At 34.8% G+C, this 16,230-nt stretch overlaps 1 pseudogene; it reads left to right on the top strand.

The window, feature by feature from the left end:
- Positions 1 to 15,280: 15,280 nt before the first annotated feature.
- Positions 15,281 to 15,395, top strand: LOC111742642 (annotated as a pseudogene).
- Positions 15,396 to 16,230: the final 835 nt, after the last annotated feature.

The raw sequence follows: 16,230 nt of genomic DNA, 5'->3' as shown, positions 1-16,230 counted from the left end.
TTTATTATATTCTTATTATAGTAAAATAGTTACTTGCAAAATTTAGAAAGTTATATTTAAGCCAGGAGAAAACTTTGTGAGGTTAAAAAAAAGAACGCTAGAGAGAGACTGGCACAGATATTTCTTGTACCACTTAATTTGTTGGCAGCTTGCTCTACCTTTCTGTGCTTTGGTTATAATTTTCTTGTTTTCTGGATTTCTGGGCCTCCTTTTCTCAGAGCCGGAACCATGTAAACCTTCAATTTCATCCTCATTATAGGCAGGAAGAACTGGATAAATAGGCTACTCGTCTCAGACTTTGCAGCAAATGTCACCCTTTCTGCTGGTGTTACTCTCTCCCCTCGTTTCCCGTTCTCCATAATAAGCTTTTACATATTATCTGTGAGCTGGTTACTCTCCACCATACTTCCCAATTCTGACGACTTCCCAAGTATCGACATCACTTTGTGGCCCACAGCCTCTTTCGGTCTCTCCAGTTCTCCCTGGATTAGTGCCTTTTGCTTGAACCGGACAAAATGAATACAGGGCATCATTAGTCTCCCACAACGAACTTCCAAGTTGCATCTGATGCTGTGGATATCTAGCTCTGTCAGATATTGGAATGACAACCGTTTTCCTGTAATTGATGCTGCATTCTGTCTTCCTAATGCTTACCTTTCAACTACCTTCTATTTTCTCTAACCATGTATTTTAGTATTATTTTCTGCCTACGTAGGTGGACTTCCTACCGACTGCCTGCCTCATTCTAGTGTGTGGGTAGAACCACACTTCGCGGCCACTCAAAGAATGCTGTGGCCCGCCACAGCTATTCCTACTGAATCTGGCCACATTTCAAGATATGAGTTATACTATTATTTAAAAAGATCAGAATAGAATAGATAATTTGCAGTCTTTTCCTTTTCTATTAGTGTTTAGTATGCGACTTTGTAAAAATAAGCAGCCAAGCATGTCATAAACTTCTTTACCAAGGTATACATAGTCATCTAGCAGCAGCTAATAAGCTTCAGAATGAGTCAGAGACACAACTGCCATTGGCGTGATATGAGTGATACAGGGAGTAGAGACAGCTGTCATCTGCAAGGTTTCTCTTATTTGAAAACTCTTCATTGTATTATTCAACATCAGTAGAAAATACAGAAGTTGAAAATGATTATCAGAATATATGGAAATTTGAAATTAAAATCTCTAGGACCAACTAGGAACTTTGGGCAGCACATTTGGAAAGAGGAAGGAAATATTTCATCTTGGCGAAACCAAAGCAATGAAGATGTCTCTGTATTGGGAGCTGATTCTGCTCTCACAAAGTCCTGGACACTTTAAAACTTTTCTTTAGACCCACTGTTGACTGAGCTGAAGAGGGGATGTCCTCACACCCCTGGTCTTCCGTGTAATCTCTCCCTGCTTTACCTGTGCTGCAGTGGCAGACACCTGCAAATAAGCAGAGTTTCTGGGAGAAGTCTTCTGGCGTTGCACGTCATCTGAAGTGCATTGAAGATCTCAAGTAACCTAAGAGAGGTGTGGAGATGATCTGTTATCTTTTCTGGTTATAATCTGTGCTTCAATGTGTATGTATATGCTCATCTTAAGTCCACAATATATGTGCTTTCTTTAAAACTTTTTACTGTGGTTTAGAACACAACATTTATTTTAAATACCTATTTTATAATTGCCTTATGAATTTAAAAAATCTGTTATTTATATGATACTCTCATACGAGAATTGCCTCAAAACGCATAACCAAAAATAGGACAGAGGCTATGCAATGAAAATCTCTTTATATGAAAAAGAAAGTCCGTGCTAACAAATGCAATTCCTAACTTGGAGAGGCAGTTGGAAGTTGGTTGTTAGGTATTTTATTGCTGATTACTTCAGGCTGGTTGCCGCCAGAACTGTTATGTGACAGACTGCATCTCATCCTTTCTTGTCTGCGTGCTGTGCGTGAGCCTTCTCTATTCGAGAAATTTAGGAAGTACATAAAGTCCTAGAAAATAGGCTGAACCTTCAATGCAAAGAGCAGGTACAGCAAGGTCCTGCATTTTGGAGCTAGAATAGGTCTTAGGTCATTTAGTAAACATGTCCCATTTTTCAGATAAGAAAACTGTGATCCAGCTGGAGAAAGTAATGAATCGCCCAAGGCCACATAGAAAGTATGTGGCAATCTGAGACTAGAGGCCTGCTTTCTTCAATAGAAGCTAGGACTTCTCCCACTCTGCCAGTTCTCTTCACCCACCTTCTGTAAAGCTTCATCAGCTGGCTTTACAATTCCAGAAGACTGAGGTCTAGGGTCAGCAGTCACTGTTTTATCCATTGGCAATTCAGATTTGTAGCCAGGTTGGCACAGCAGAAACTGCATAAATTCTAGAATAAAATCCCAGTGCTGCTATTTATTAGCTAGGTTAGCTTTATCACTTTAGGTTCCGTTTCATCATATATAAAACCCAGATGTCAAAGAGTTACTGTATTATAACCAGTGCTAAGTACTCAATGCCTTTTGATTATTTCCCTGCCCTTGTTTCCCTCCTTGGGATTCCACGTCTTTTGTCACAGCTTCTTGAAACAAAATGAAAGCGACCCCGAGTCTAATTACAAAAGGCAACTGGAGTGGAGTAATTATTCAGATATAGCCAATATTTTTCTAACTTTTTAAACAAGCTCCTGATTTGGGGACATCTCTTTCTGTTCTCAGGAAAAAAGCAAAAGTTAAACAAGTTGAAACGAGTCTTCCCTCCTTTTCACCTGCAAAGATAGAGTACTGGCCTTAGTATTTCTTGGTATGAAAGGAACTTCCAAAATGCAACCCTTACCTTTTTTCTGCCCAGTTTCAGCTTCTTAGAAGACCAGCCCGCTGCCTGTACTGCTAAGGCTTCCCTCTTTCTTGCTCTAAGAGCTGGCCTTTCTGTTTTCATCTTCTCTCTTTCCCTTCCTTCATCTATAAATATGTTAACACTTCTCTCGATCTAAACAAAAATAAAAATAAATCCTGCTCTTTCCTTCACACGTCTTTCATACATGTTTCATGTCCTTAACAACCAATTAAAAATAATTCATTTCTCCTACTCTGAAGTCCATTACAATCTAACCTCAGCCTCAAACCCTCTCCTGAAACCACTCATTAAAGATATTGAGGACGTTACTACGGCCAAAGTCAGCAGCTCCCTTCAGTCCAGATTTAACCTGGTTTCTCTTGATGCATTTGACAGTTCTCTTTTTCTTAATTTTTTTAAAAAATGTTTTTTAAAAAAACCCTAGAATATCATTTTAGAAAATAACAAAGTGGAGAGAAGCGAAAAGAAAAAAAATCACTAACATTTCATTACCTAGGAGAAATACCCAAAACAGCTGGGTGTGTAGCTTTGTACTATGAGCACACACAATCACACTCTCTCCCCGCCCCCACACACGAGGGCATGCCGTTTATTGTACTTAGTATTCTGCTTGTTCATTAATGCATTTTAAACTCTGTTCTTTGTCAAAAGTCATAATAGTACTTTTGCCAATCTTTTAGAAGCTATATTTAAATTAACTAAATGACTCTTAGATGTATATCTTAGAAATCTTTTCTAACCAATTGTACATCTCACAAATGACAAAATAAAGTGCTTATAGCTATGTTAATATTATACCAATAAAATTTTAAGCAAAAACATTACTAGAGATTAAAGAAATCCATTTTATAATGATTACAATGAACTTCTTGGTTTAATTCAGCAGAAACACTTAACAAATTATAACCTCAAAATAAATAAAGCAAACATGGTCATTATGACAAGGAGAAATAGAAAAATCTACAACTACAGTGGCAGATTTTAATGCACTTCTCTTGGTAATTTATAGAGCAAACGGACACACATAAAATCAGTAAAGATATAGAAGATTTAACATTAATTTAACATTCCAATAATTTAACATTATTGGAATAATAATGTTAAAAATGACTCAATGAACAAATATGAAACACTGCACACAACAATTGCAGAATAACACATGCTTTTTTAGTGCACATAAAACATTTACAGAAAATATACTATATTCTAGGTCATCAAAAAAATTCAAATACTAAAATAAATCCTCTGACCTCACATTAGGATATTGATATACCTAATGATAACTCTATATTTAGAAATTAACTTCTAAATAAACCATGAGTCAAAGAAGAAAGGATAATGGAAATTAGAGAAAATATTAAACCAAATTATAATAAATATATTATAAATCAAAACTTGTAGAATATAGCTAAAACAATACTTTGAGGGAAATTTACATCTTTAAATGAAAATAGTCAGAAAAAAAGACAATTATCAATATCTTTCGTACTCATCTCAATAAGCTAACAAAAGCAAAATAAAATAAAGGAATTAACAAAATAAATAAATAAATATAAATAAAAAGAATCAAGGTAGCCAAAATTTGTTTGATGAAAGTACTAGTGAATCTGACAAATTTCTGGACAATTGATCAAGAAAAAAGCTAAATAACAAATATAAAAATGAAAAGATGTTGCAGATATTTTTAACAAATAAGATATTGTGAACAACTTAAAGATTTAGATGCAATGGATACATTCTTAAAATATTGTATTTAATCCAAATTGACTCATGGAGAAATAGAAACCCAATACAAAACAGAATTAGTAGTCAAAATCTTTTAAAAAGAAAAATTTTAGGTCCAATTTTCTTTGCTGGAGATTTATATGAAACGGGTTTTCATATAAACATAAGTTTACAACTCATTTTGGTAAATGCCAAGGACTGTGATTGCAGGATCATACTTTTTTTTTTTTAAAGAAACTGCCAAATTATCTTCCATAGTGACTGTACTGTTTTGCATTCCCACTAGCCATGAATGAGAATTCCTGTTTCTTCACATCCTTGTCAGCATTTGGAATTGTCAGTGTTTTGGATTTTGGCCATTCCAATAGGCGGATAGTGGTATGGCATTGTGTTAATTTGCAATGCCCAATGATATTTGGTGTTAAGCATTTTTTCATATGCTTATTTTCCATCTGTCTATCTTCTTTGTTGAGATGTCTGTTCAGGTGTTTTGCCCATTTTTAAATCAGGTTGTTCATTTTCTTATTGTTTGTATATTTTAGATACAAATCCTTGATCAGATATGTCTTTTACAAATATTTGATCCCAGTTTGTAGCTTGGTTTCTTATTCTTTTGTAGGATGTCCACTTTTACAATTTCTACTCAAAACTGTACCAAAAGTCTTATATAGCACATAGAGCAAGAAAAAAAATAGACATAGATAAAAAGGAAACAATAAAGTTGTCTTTATTGCAGATGATATCATTGCACTTGTAGAAATTTCTAGGTAATCTACATAAGATCTATTAGAACTTATGAGTGAATTTAGCAATGTTTTAGTATCAAAGCCAATATACGAAAATAAATTATATTTTTAAGTTTCTGAAATGTGAAAATAAGATTAAAAACAGCATTTACAATACCCCCAAACATAAAATACTTAGGAATAAATTTAACAGGATTTGTGTAAAAACTCTATATTAAAAACTATTAAATATTGATGAGAGAAATTAAAGAAGACCTTAAATATGTTGAGAGACGTAACATGTTCATGAATTGTTAAATGTTCATTTGTCCCTAAATTAGTCTATTGATTTTTGGCAATCACAATCTTAGCAGAGTTTTTGAAAGTAGAAATTAAAATAATTGTAAAATTTATATAGAAATTCAAAAAAGCCTATAAAAAGCAACACAATTATTTTAAATAAAGTATTCCCCCCACCCCCACCTCCCAATAAATGGTACTAGAACTAGTGGACATCCATCTAGGAAAAATATAAAAGAACCTGACCTCAACCTCAGGCCATATGCAAATAATTTGAGATGAATCATAGGCCTAAATGTAAAAGCCAAAACTATGAAGCGCCTAGAAGAGAACTTAGAAGAATGTATCTGTAAGTTTGTTCAGGGAAAATATTTCCTAGAAATGACACAGAAATAAAGCAAAACTTAAAAGAAAAAACAATAGATCGAATGTTAAGATGTAAAACTTCTGCTCACCAAGAGACATTACTAAGAAAATGAATACCCAATCCACAAACAGGAAGAAAAATATTTGAAACACATATTTGAAGAAAGGGCTGGTATTCAGAATATACAAAGAATTTCCCATTTCGATAATAAAAAGATAACTAACCTAGTATAAAAATGGATAAAAGATTTGAACCAATATTCACACTTCACAAAGAAGGATATATGAATTGCTAATAGACACATGAAAATGTGTTCAATATCCTTAATTATTAGAAAATACAAATTAAAATACCATGTGAAATACTACATAGCTACAAGAAAGGCTCAAATTAAAAGACATAATCAAATTTCGATGAAGGTGTTACATAGATAGAATTCTCATACATTGTTGGTAAGAGCATAAAATGGTAGAACTATTTTGGAACACTGGTAGTTTTTGAAAGATTTAAATACGCTTTTACCCTATGACCCAGCAAGTCCATTTTGAGTTTATTATTCAAGAGAAATAACAATATATGTCTAAAAAAAACTTGTATAAGAACATTCATATCAGCTTTATTCATAATCAACCAAACCTGCAAACAGTCTAGATTTCCAATAATGGAAGAATGAAAAAATGTATGATGAAATAACACTCAGCTATAAAAAGGCATAAATTATAGATGCATATAACAGCATTATATAGATTGAAGAAACCTTGACACAAAGAAATACACATGTATATGAAATAAAATAAGAAAATCTACTTTACGATGGTGATGGAAATCAGAGCAAAGCTATTTCTGGGCAGGAAGAGATTGACTACAAAGAGGCATTAAAGGAATTTTCTGGGTCTGTGAAATGTTCTATATTTTGATAGAATGTAGGTAATATGAGTTTATCCATTTGTCAAAACCGATTATACTGCACGCTTAAGACCTATCTAATTCACTGCAGCGGTCCCCAACAATTTTGGCACCAGGGACCGGTGCTCCTATGAGAATCTAATGCCTGATGATCTCAGGTGCAGCTGAGGCAGTGATGCTAGTGCTGGGGAGCGGCTGCAAATACAGACGAAGCTTCGCTCCCTTGCCTGCCACTCACCTCTTGCTGTGTGACCGGCTTCCTAATAGGCCATAGACCAGTACTAGTTCATGAGGGTTGAGCACCCCTGTTATTGACCTCAGTAAAAAAGTTTTAAATGGCACATATAGCAAATACTAAGGGAAATTAAGCATTCGCAATATAAGATACTTAATTTTTCTTTAGATATTCTATCAGGCAGGCAGACCATTGCAAAGGCCCATCTCTTGCCCCTTCACCACTCCAAATCCTTCAAGATTCTAAGCTTTTCCCTCTTCTTATTCAGTAGATCAATGCAGAGCAGAGAATAACTGACACCCATGCTGGAGGTCAAGATATAGTTTACCCCAGTGAGTCAATGGAAACATGGGATCACCTGCTTTGTGCACATTGCTTTCTATTATTTTTAAGCTAACCTCAACTATGAGTCAGTACACTTCTATTATATTACAAATGATTTCCCAATGTTGTCCAGGGATTGGCCACTGAGTCTAAGATACATTTCTTTCTGGTTCATATATTACTGCTCTTTTGTGGTCACAGTGGTCTTGGGCATGATAGTTCTGCTGACAGAAATGTTAAAGTCATAAGATTTACATATAATTTGTGATACAAGTTTTCGTTATAATTCATTCTTGTCACTCTCTCTTTGTTCTGGTGGTTCACAAGGAGAAATGATTGGTAGCTTTTGTTTTCCTAGGTTACAGTAGAATTTCTACATTAGTATCCTGTTGTGTTTTGCATTATGGTTTCCATGTTATTGTTTACTCACTGTACGAGATTGACAAAATAGTACTAATAAGTAACCGGAAGTACCATAAAAACTATGCTGTAGGTTAATGGTATATATGAACTCTGGGACATACAGTCTAAAACATATTGTTTTAAACATATTGTTTTAGAGAGAAGATAAAGAAATTTGAAAAATTTTTTGCTATAATTACTGAGTATAAGAGATACTTTTCTTCCTAGGAAAGTTTGAATATGGTACCAAAGTGCTGAGTATTACAACAGTTTCCAGAAGATACTTCCTGTCTCTAGTGTGCTGCTTAATATTGTTTAGGTTTTTGGTATGTGAGCAAATATTTGGAGATCTGAATTGTTTTGGTTACGCAGTGAATAAACAGATAAGTGAAGTGGGTTCTAATATCTACTGATTCAACATCCTGTGAGAATAAAACATTTGAGAGGTTCTTGTCTCTGGCAATTCTTGTGAGTCTTTGAAGAGAAAGAAAATACGTCAGCGGATAAACTCAGGTGTATCCGAACTGCAGTAATGACCTCTATTAGCTGTGGAGATTGGATTTGCCTGGAGCTTAATTTCTGGGATTACATGCTTGAGAGTTCTGGAACGTGTTTTCCATTCAGAACTAAATACAATTGTTATTCTTTAATATTTATGTATCTGGGCAGCCAAAGCCTGATGGAACTGACTCCCACTGTGCTGGCAGGTAAGGTTGGGTGAAAGACAAGTAATTCACAGATTTAACGTCATCTCTTCCACAAAGTCTTCTGTGTTACGCTGTTTTCTCCACCTCTATATTTTGTACATATTATTTGACTTGCACTTATAAATATGTTGTACTTATTTTTGTAAGAGTTTTTTGACATAAAATCATATACGATAAAATTCACTCCTTTAAAATGTACACATCAGCAGTTTTTAATACATTCCCAGAGATGTGCAACAATTACTATAATCTAACTTTGGAACATTTTAAGCACTCCCAAATGAAACCTCATACCCATTAATAGTCATTCTTTATTTTCCTCTTCCCCCCAGCCCCTGGAACCACTAACCTAATTTTTGCCTCTGTGGATTTGCCTGTTTTGGACATTTTATATAAATAGAATCATACCATATGCGGTCTTTTGTGACCAGCTTCTTTCGTTAATGTAATATTTTCAAGATTCGTCTATATTATAGCATGTAAAACTTCATTCCTCTTCATTACTAAATAATAGTATGTTGTAGTCGTATGTCACACACACTCTGTTTATTCATTTATCAGCTGATGGGTATTTGGGTCACTTCCACTTTTTGGCTATAATGAATAAAACTGTATAAATATGTACATTCAAGTCTTTTTGTGAACATGTGTTTTTGTTTCTCTTGAGTAGACACCTAGGAGTGACATTGCTGGGAAATATGATGACTCTATGTTTATGTTTTCCAAAGCGATTGTTTCACTTGACATTTCCACCAGCAGTGTATAGAGTACCAGTTTCTCCACATCCATGCAACTTGTTATTGTCTGTCATTTTAATTAGAGCCATCCTACTGTGTGTGAAGTGGTACCTCATTGTCACTGTGTCTTGGGTTTCTCTGATGACAAATGATTTTGAGCTTCTTTTAATGACTTATGGGTCACTTATATGTCTTCTCTGGAGAAATGTCTATTTAGGTTTTTTTTTTGCCCATTTTTAAATTGGGTTATTTGACTTTTTACTATTGAATTGTAGCAATTTTTAAATTATACTTTGGATAAAAGTTTCTTATCAGATATTTGATTTATAAACATTTAGACTATTGTCTCCACTCAAAATTATGGCCTTCTGGAAGATCAGAGTGACTTCTCCCCCACATAAATTCTCCATATTTATGCATTAAACAACTATTATGAGATATGTAGGATTCACAAAAAAAGGGAGTCGCTGTAGACACAATTGAAAAGTCGAAGTAAATCGTGTATATTGTCACCTTATCTTCCACTGGAGCTTATATCTTCCTGCTTTTCAAAATATTACTACTTCTAGAATAACAACTTTAATGCCTTTCAGACAAAGGTTATAGTTCCTTCTCTATCACTCTTTTACTCAGATGTTCTCATTTGTCTAAATGTCAGATATCTTCAGATATTTTTCTTGCTTTACAAACTGTCTATCAAAAGTAGGAATCATGTTTTGTTCATCTTCATATCATCAACAACCAATGTTTGTTGGATGCCTTCGCATTCTTTCCCAGAATTCCAGAACATCCTGGTGCATTGCCTCTTCCTGTCAGCATCAGAGTTTTTGGTCACAATAGACAGAAACAGATTCTGATTCAATTAGGCAAGGAGATAGATGACACTCCCACAATCAATCAGAGATGGACAGTCAGCCTCCTAGATATACATTCCCACAAAACGACACACAGTGGATGAAGATTAAATTCCTCAAATCAGAGGATGCTCTTAGGAAAGGTGAACAAATTCTGAATAGCAAAAAGGAACTGTAAATATTCTGTGCATTATTCACTTTCTATTCTCTATACCATTGTACCAAATGCCATTCTCTCAAGATCTCTCTTTCTTCCCTAGAACAGATAAAACTGCACAACAGGTTAGTTTAATGACTTTAGGAATTTGACATCTGAAGACAGTGATCTTTCAATCATCCATCCATCCATCCATCCTTCCATCCATCCATCCCATAATACATATGAGAAGCCGATACTTGTTAATCACTGGGTAAAGTGCTCAGAAAAAGACCAGCAAAACAGACATACATGGTCCCTGCCCTCATGAAGCTTATTGTATGGGAGGTAGACAATGAACATGTAAGTTTACAAATTTAAAAAAGTGATAAGTGCCATGAAAGATGTAGGGATCCAATCTAGTTTGCCAAGTCAAAGTAGAAATTCCTGAGGAAGAGCTATTTAGTTAATTTGAAGGAAAAGCAAAAGTTATTAGGTAAAAGGGAACCTTAGAAGTGTTTCAGGCAGAGGGAACTATGTGGAATGGTCGTATAATGGTAAAGATTATGACATGTTCAGAATCAGAAAGAAGCCAATAAGCTTGAATAAAGACTGTGAGTCAGAAAGTACCAGGCAAGGAAGTTGGGGCCGAGGTGATGTGGGGTTAGGTCAGTCAGAGCTTCATAGAACATGTTAAGGAGTCTCTCCTTTATCTTAAGAGAAAAGTTGAAATGCTTTAAGAAGAGGGGTACACGATGAGATTTGTATTTTAGTCAGCTCACACAGATTTCTATGTGGGAGAATCTATTATAAGGATCAGGGGTTATTCGGGGAAACTAGATCAGGAGGCTACTGTAGGAGACCTTGTCGTTTGAATTAGGGGTGGTGACAATGTGGAGAAAGAGGGAGAGATGTATCTCAAAAACCTTAATAGTCAGTCATATTACTGGCATGCTTATGCTGAGTCTGCCTACTCACTAAGGTTGGTTTGCTTTCTGGTTTCCAAAATGTTAAGAACCTATTTACTTACCTTATTCAGCTTTGTTAGGTTCAAAGTCCCTTAGAAAGAGGAACGGTTCCTTTAAAACAATTCTTTATCAGCCCAGAAACTCTGTGAGAGTTTGAATAGAAGATCATAATTCATTTTAAATGACAATATTTGAATTTAAAAATGGAACTCTTGACAGTGTTTGACAGTAGGAAGTTTTATGCGATCAGTTTCAGAAGCCAAACTATTAATTCAGGCAAGAGGTGCTGGTATTGTGTTCTGTTCCGCTTTGAAGGGGGTTCAGAACAGGTGCCACTTTGGCATCTGAATTATTTTGAGCTGGAGGCAGTCAAGACCCGGTGACCTCAGGAGAAAACTTTTACCGCTTTTAAAAATGTTCAAATTAGGGGCCTTATCCATAATATATGTTATCTCCAGAACTAAGTTTTTAAGACTTATCTTTAGGGCAGAGAAAACATCTGATTATTGAATATGTGCTCTTCTTATTGTCCTGAAAATGACCTTCCTCCCCTCTGAAGCCCCACGGTGCCTTATCTTATGAATGTTCTGTATACCTCATTTTCTTTCCTGTCTCTGAGCTTCTCATGTATTTAGGGGTCCCCTATGTACGTGTATAATTAAATTTGGCTATTTTCTCTTGTTAATCCAATCTGTCTCATGGAGATTTGAGTACTGGACCAGTTGAAAGAACCAAGAGGGGTAAAGTTTTCTCCTCCCCTACAACCTTAATATTTGCAATTGTGAAATGATTCTCTTATTTTATATTGTATGAACTACCTCAATTTTTAGGTTTCTTTTAAACAGCTAAAAGAACTCAAAAGTGTTATGGATATGAAGTTGTGAATAGTTTGGCCTTGATCGTATAAAGAGGGTGAGAAAGAAAGGGAACTGTGTGTCAGGCCTTACTCTTAATCCGAAGCTCTTTCACAGCACCATGCACCTGGTTTTGATAATTCGGAAGACCGTGATATAAAGAATAAGGGTTATGTGTTAGTCATCTCCGTGCAATGCATCAGGAGTTACCACTTAGTAATTTTTCCACTCTGCCACTGCCTCTACCAGTTCCCAAAACCTTTCAACTAAACAATGCTCGTAATGTCACCATTAGTATTTACTTCTTTATATTAAAGTTTGTATTTCTTCATGCGAATACTTCTAGGCATGGTAATTAATGAAACCTAATCTTTCGAATACACATTAGTGTGGCTGTCTGAGTCAGATAATTTCCTAATAGGGCTGTTTGACCACTACCTGGTAAAAAAAAAAAAAAAAAAGGAAATGATTTCCTGGGGTGCTGAGGAAGCCAGATCAGAGAAGAAGACACCATGGATGAGGAAAAATAAAGAAAGGCTCAGGTGACTGAACACGAGCGTCACAGGTGATCTTGCCTAAAGCAGCAATTTACTTTTCTTATACAGAACACTCCTTTCAAGTCTTTTCATCTTCTTTCTTCATTTACAGATTTTAATATTCTAGGAGTTCCAATTTAAGATCAATCTTACTGATAACTCAATTGAGAAAACAAATGCAGTTACATTCTGTACAAACATCTTTCAAATACGATCTTGTATATAATTTGGGGTGAAACATGTGTCCCATTAAAAAAAAAATAGGATATTTTAAACATTGTTTATTATGAAGGAAATCACCGTTAGAACCAACATTATTCTTTGTTTCTGTTTCCATAGCCAATTTGATAATGATGGGGCTCTTTTAAATTGAGATTTTGTACATTTAGGCTGTGATTTATCTCTGTATCAGTGACATGAGAAACCTTTTCAGCTGTTAGAAGGATGCAATACAAAAGAAAGTGAAGTAAATGAAAAATATTAATCTGGTGTCATTGATTGTATTATAGTTAAATAATTAAAATAATACCAACTGATACCAGTAATTACTGAGCCTGAAGATTCAGAATTTGCTTAATCCCTTTTCAACTCTCAAAGTTTACTTTAGCCATTTGGTAAATAATACATTTTAATTTAATTATAGTATTTTAAGGTAAATAATACTATCTCATACTATAAAGTTAGTGCCCTGTTTTCGAAGAGATTCTTGTTGGTCGTTTCTGGATCACCCTATTCTTCTTTTCCTTACTCCCCTTCACTTTCCTCTCTCTCCCTTTCCATTTCCTTCTGCTCGCTCCATCTTTCCCTCTCTTCCTGAACTGATTTACTCTTATAATCACAGTGCGACCCAAGTTATTTGTCTACTCATAGACTCTCATTCAGTCTTTCTGCTCGCATTTCCCCTTCTTATTCTTATAAACTATCCTATGCTAAAGATAGTAAAATAAAGATAACACTTTGTATTTCAGCTTTACTCTTTGTAAAAACTCATGAATATTCTTATTTAATGTATCTTCATGTTACAGTGCAAGTGAGGATGTTATCACCTGATGAGTTTCTAACACTTTAGCATAATCTATCGTAGATATTCTATAAATAATGTGATTAATGAAGAATATTTTTTAAAATACAGGACGATTGCGCTTGCAATGTTAGATAATATTGCATGGTACTCAAAGCACAGCAATGCTTATCATCATGCTAGATTTTGATCGATATACCTGTAAATCTTTATTGTATATCAAAGCATGATGAAGCCTGATTCATGCAGTGGCTACCATTGTTACCAAGTTATTGCTTTGAGGACAATTAGACTGAAGGAAATGGATAGAGATTTATTGTGCACGTAAGATGCCTCATTATGTTCCCCTAATTCTTGTTCATATTCTCCAGCTCTCTTCCACATTGGTTTTAGGATTGCAGATGTCCATGTTACTGGGTTTACATCATTGGCTTCAAGCTGATAAGTTGGAAAATGTTATCGCACTTACTGTGTTCGATTAGAAAAATACTTTTAAAACAATATCTCTCAAGTTTTTCTTCTTCCTGCCAGAGAAGATTTTATCTGTTCAATGACTTTCAACTTGCATTTGTTTGACTGATGGTATTTTGATGGGAGAGATCTAGGTGCACAGCTTTAATGTGGTGACATTACCATAAGATGTTATATCTTATCTTCCTGTAACTTACAAACCCCTTTCATCCAGAACCAAAGCAGGCATTATCTGTTTCCAGGTAAGATTAGAAACTGACGGCAAAGACTGAACTCCTAAGAGTACTATTGCATTGAGTTTGGTATTTTAGAGAGTTGGAAACGTATTTGATTCTTGAAGTAGTTTCCTGATTATTCCAGACCTTGAAGATTACCAAATTAATTTTTTTAATTAGTATTTTAAAATGTATTATTTTTATAAGATGTAAGGTAATTTTATTAAAGTTACAAAAATCACAAATATTTAAATGTTATAGTGTATAAAGACATAAAAATGTATATGTAATCAATATATATTAGATAACTGCATTTGAGATAACCAAAGCAAATTTCAGGGTAAAAAATTACCAACTGTTATATATTGATATACAAATTATTACACTATAAAACATTAAAATTATTTATTACAACTTGTTCCTTGGTTGCCTTTCTGGAGTCTGGTAAGCACACTGTTGAGCAATAGTACAAAATAAAAAGGAATACAAATAAACAAGAAAAAGATTATGAAACATAGCTGGTGCAATGAAAGAAAAAAATTTTAATTTTCAAAGTTAAAGTTAATTAAAAACACGTTAGTGATTAGTGACCAATGAGCTTGGATCCACATACTCAATCAATTCATTTTCTTCCTTTTATTGTGCTACTAATATAATAAAAACTTGGATAGAGAGGCAGTTATAACAGGCAAAAATAGGAAATGCACACAAAAAATGCCTAAATAAAGTACATACATGATCTTGATTGCAAAATGACAAAAGATTCTAATGATATATTTTCTTTCGATTCTTTACTCGGCCTACTAGACTAAAAGAATACTTAACTTGTGATACCTTCTAAATCTTCTTTTTAATGGACTATTTGGCAAATAGTCTTTGACTTTTTTCATCCTAGTTCCTTTGCATTCTGCTTTTTATTGCCCACAATTACTTTTAGAATGAGGGGCCGTCTGTATATTAAATTGATTATTCATCGCTTTTCTGCCTTTGGCTAAGATCAAGTGTAGTATCTGTTCTTATCAGTTTAATATTTAATTATTCATAGAAGTTAAGAGGTTGATGTAAATGAACATGTAGGGGATCCTAACGAGTCATTGGAAGTCTCTGTGGTATTTGGAGTATTTTGGTGCCTCTGTGGTATTTGGATTATTTTGAGCTAAAAGCAATCGAGACCCAGCAGGATCAAGAGAAACTTCTGCCCGCCCCCTTCCCCCTTTATAGAAGAATTTGTATTAGGGGCCTTGCCCATAATAAGAGATTATCAGAGATAAACTTTTCTTGACCTGTCTATATGTCAGGGCAAACTACTAATTACCAAACATCTGCTCTTATGCTGCTGGTGGCCTTTCTCCCCTCTGGAGCCCCAAGTCACCTTACCTCATCCTCAGCTCAGAATGTCGTGTATACTTCATTTTCCCTTTCTGTCTCTGAACCTCTCACGTACGTGAAGTTCTCGTGTGCACACAACTAAATTTGGTTTTCTCTTGTCAATCTGTCTCATGTCCATTTGATTATTCAACCAATCAAAGAACCAGAGGAGGGAAGGGGGAAAATAACTAAAGAGCCTGTCCTTCTTTAGTTATTTTCAGACTCGTTCTCTTTCTTTATTGAGGGATAGGGGTTAGAAAGTGTGGTCCCAGAGGACATCGGAAGGAAGAGTAGATGCTGCTGAAGGAGAGAGGATAATAACGTAAGTTTGGAGACCCTGAAACATACTTGAGCTTCAAATTCAACAAGTTTTCTTGTTGGTGTTTGTCATTATTTCCTGGAGGAAAAAATATCAGTTTATGTCTTGGTTCTTCTGAGACAATAGTGCTTAAGCCATGGTATGAACTCGCTGATACCTTGGTGCATTACAGAATATACTAGAAACTAATGAGGGAGAGGAGAAATGTTCCTCTACCCTTGGGTTCTTCTGATTG

This window comes from Pteropus vampyrus, unplaced genomic scaffold (genome assembly GCF_000151845.1).
Source record: "Pteropus vampyrus isolate Shadow unplaced genomic scaffold, Pvam_2.0 Scaffold98, whole genome shotgun sequence".
NCBI classification, from domain to species: domain Eukaryota; kingdom Metazoa; phylum Chordata; class Mammalia; order Chiroptera; family Pteropodidae; genus Pteropus; species Pteropus vampyrus.
The sequence above is the reverse complement of the archived record's forward strand: the minus strand, read 5'-3'. Positions and strand labels throughout refer to the sequence as shown.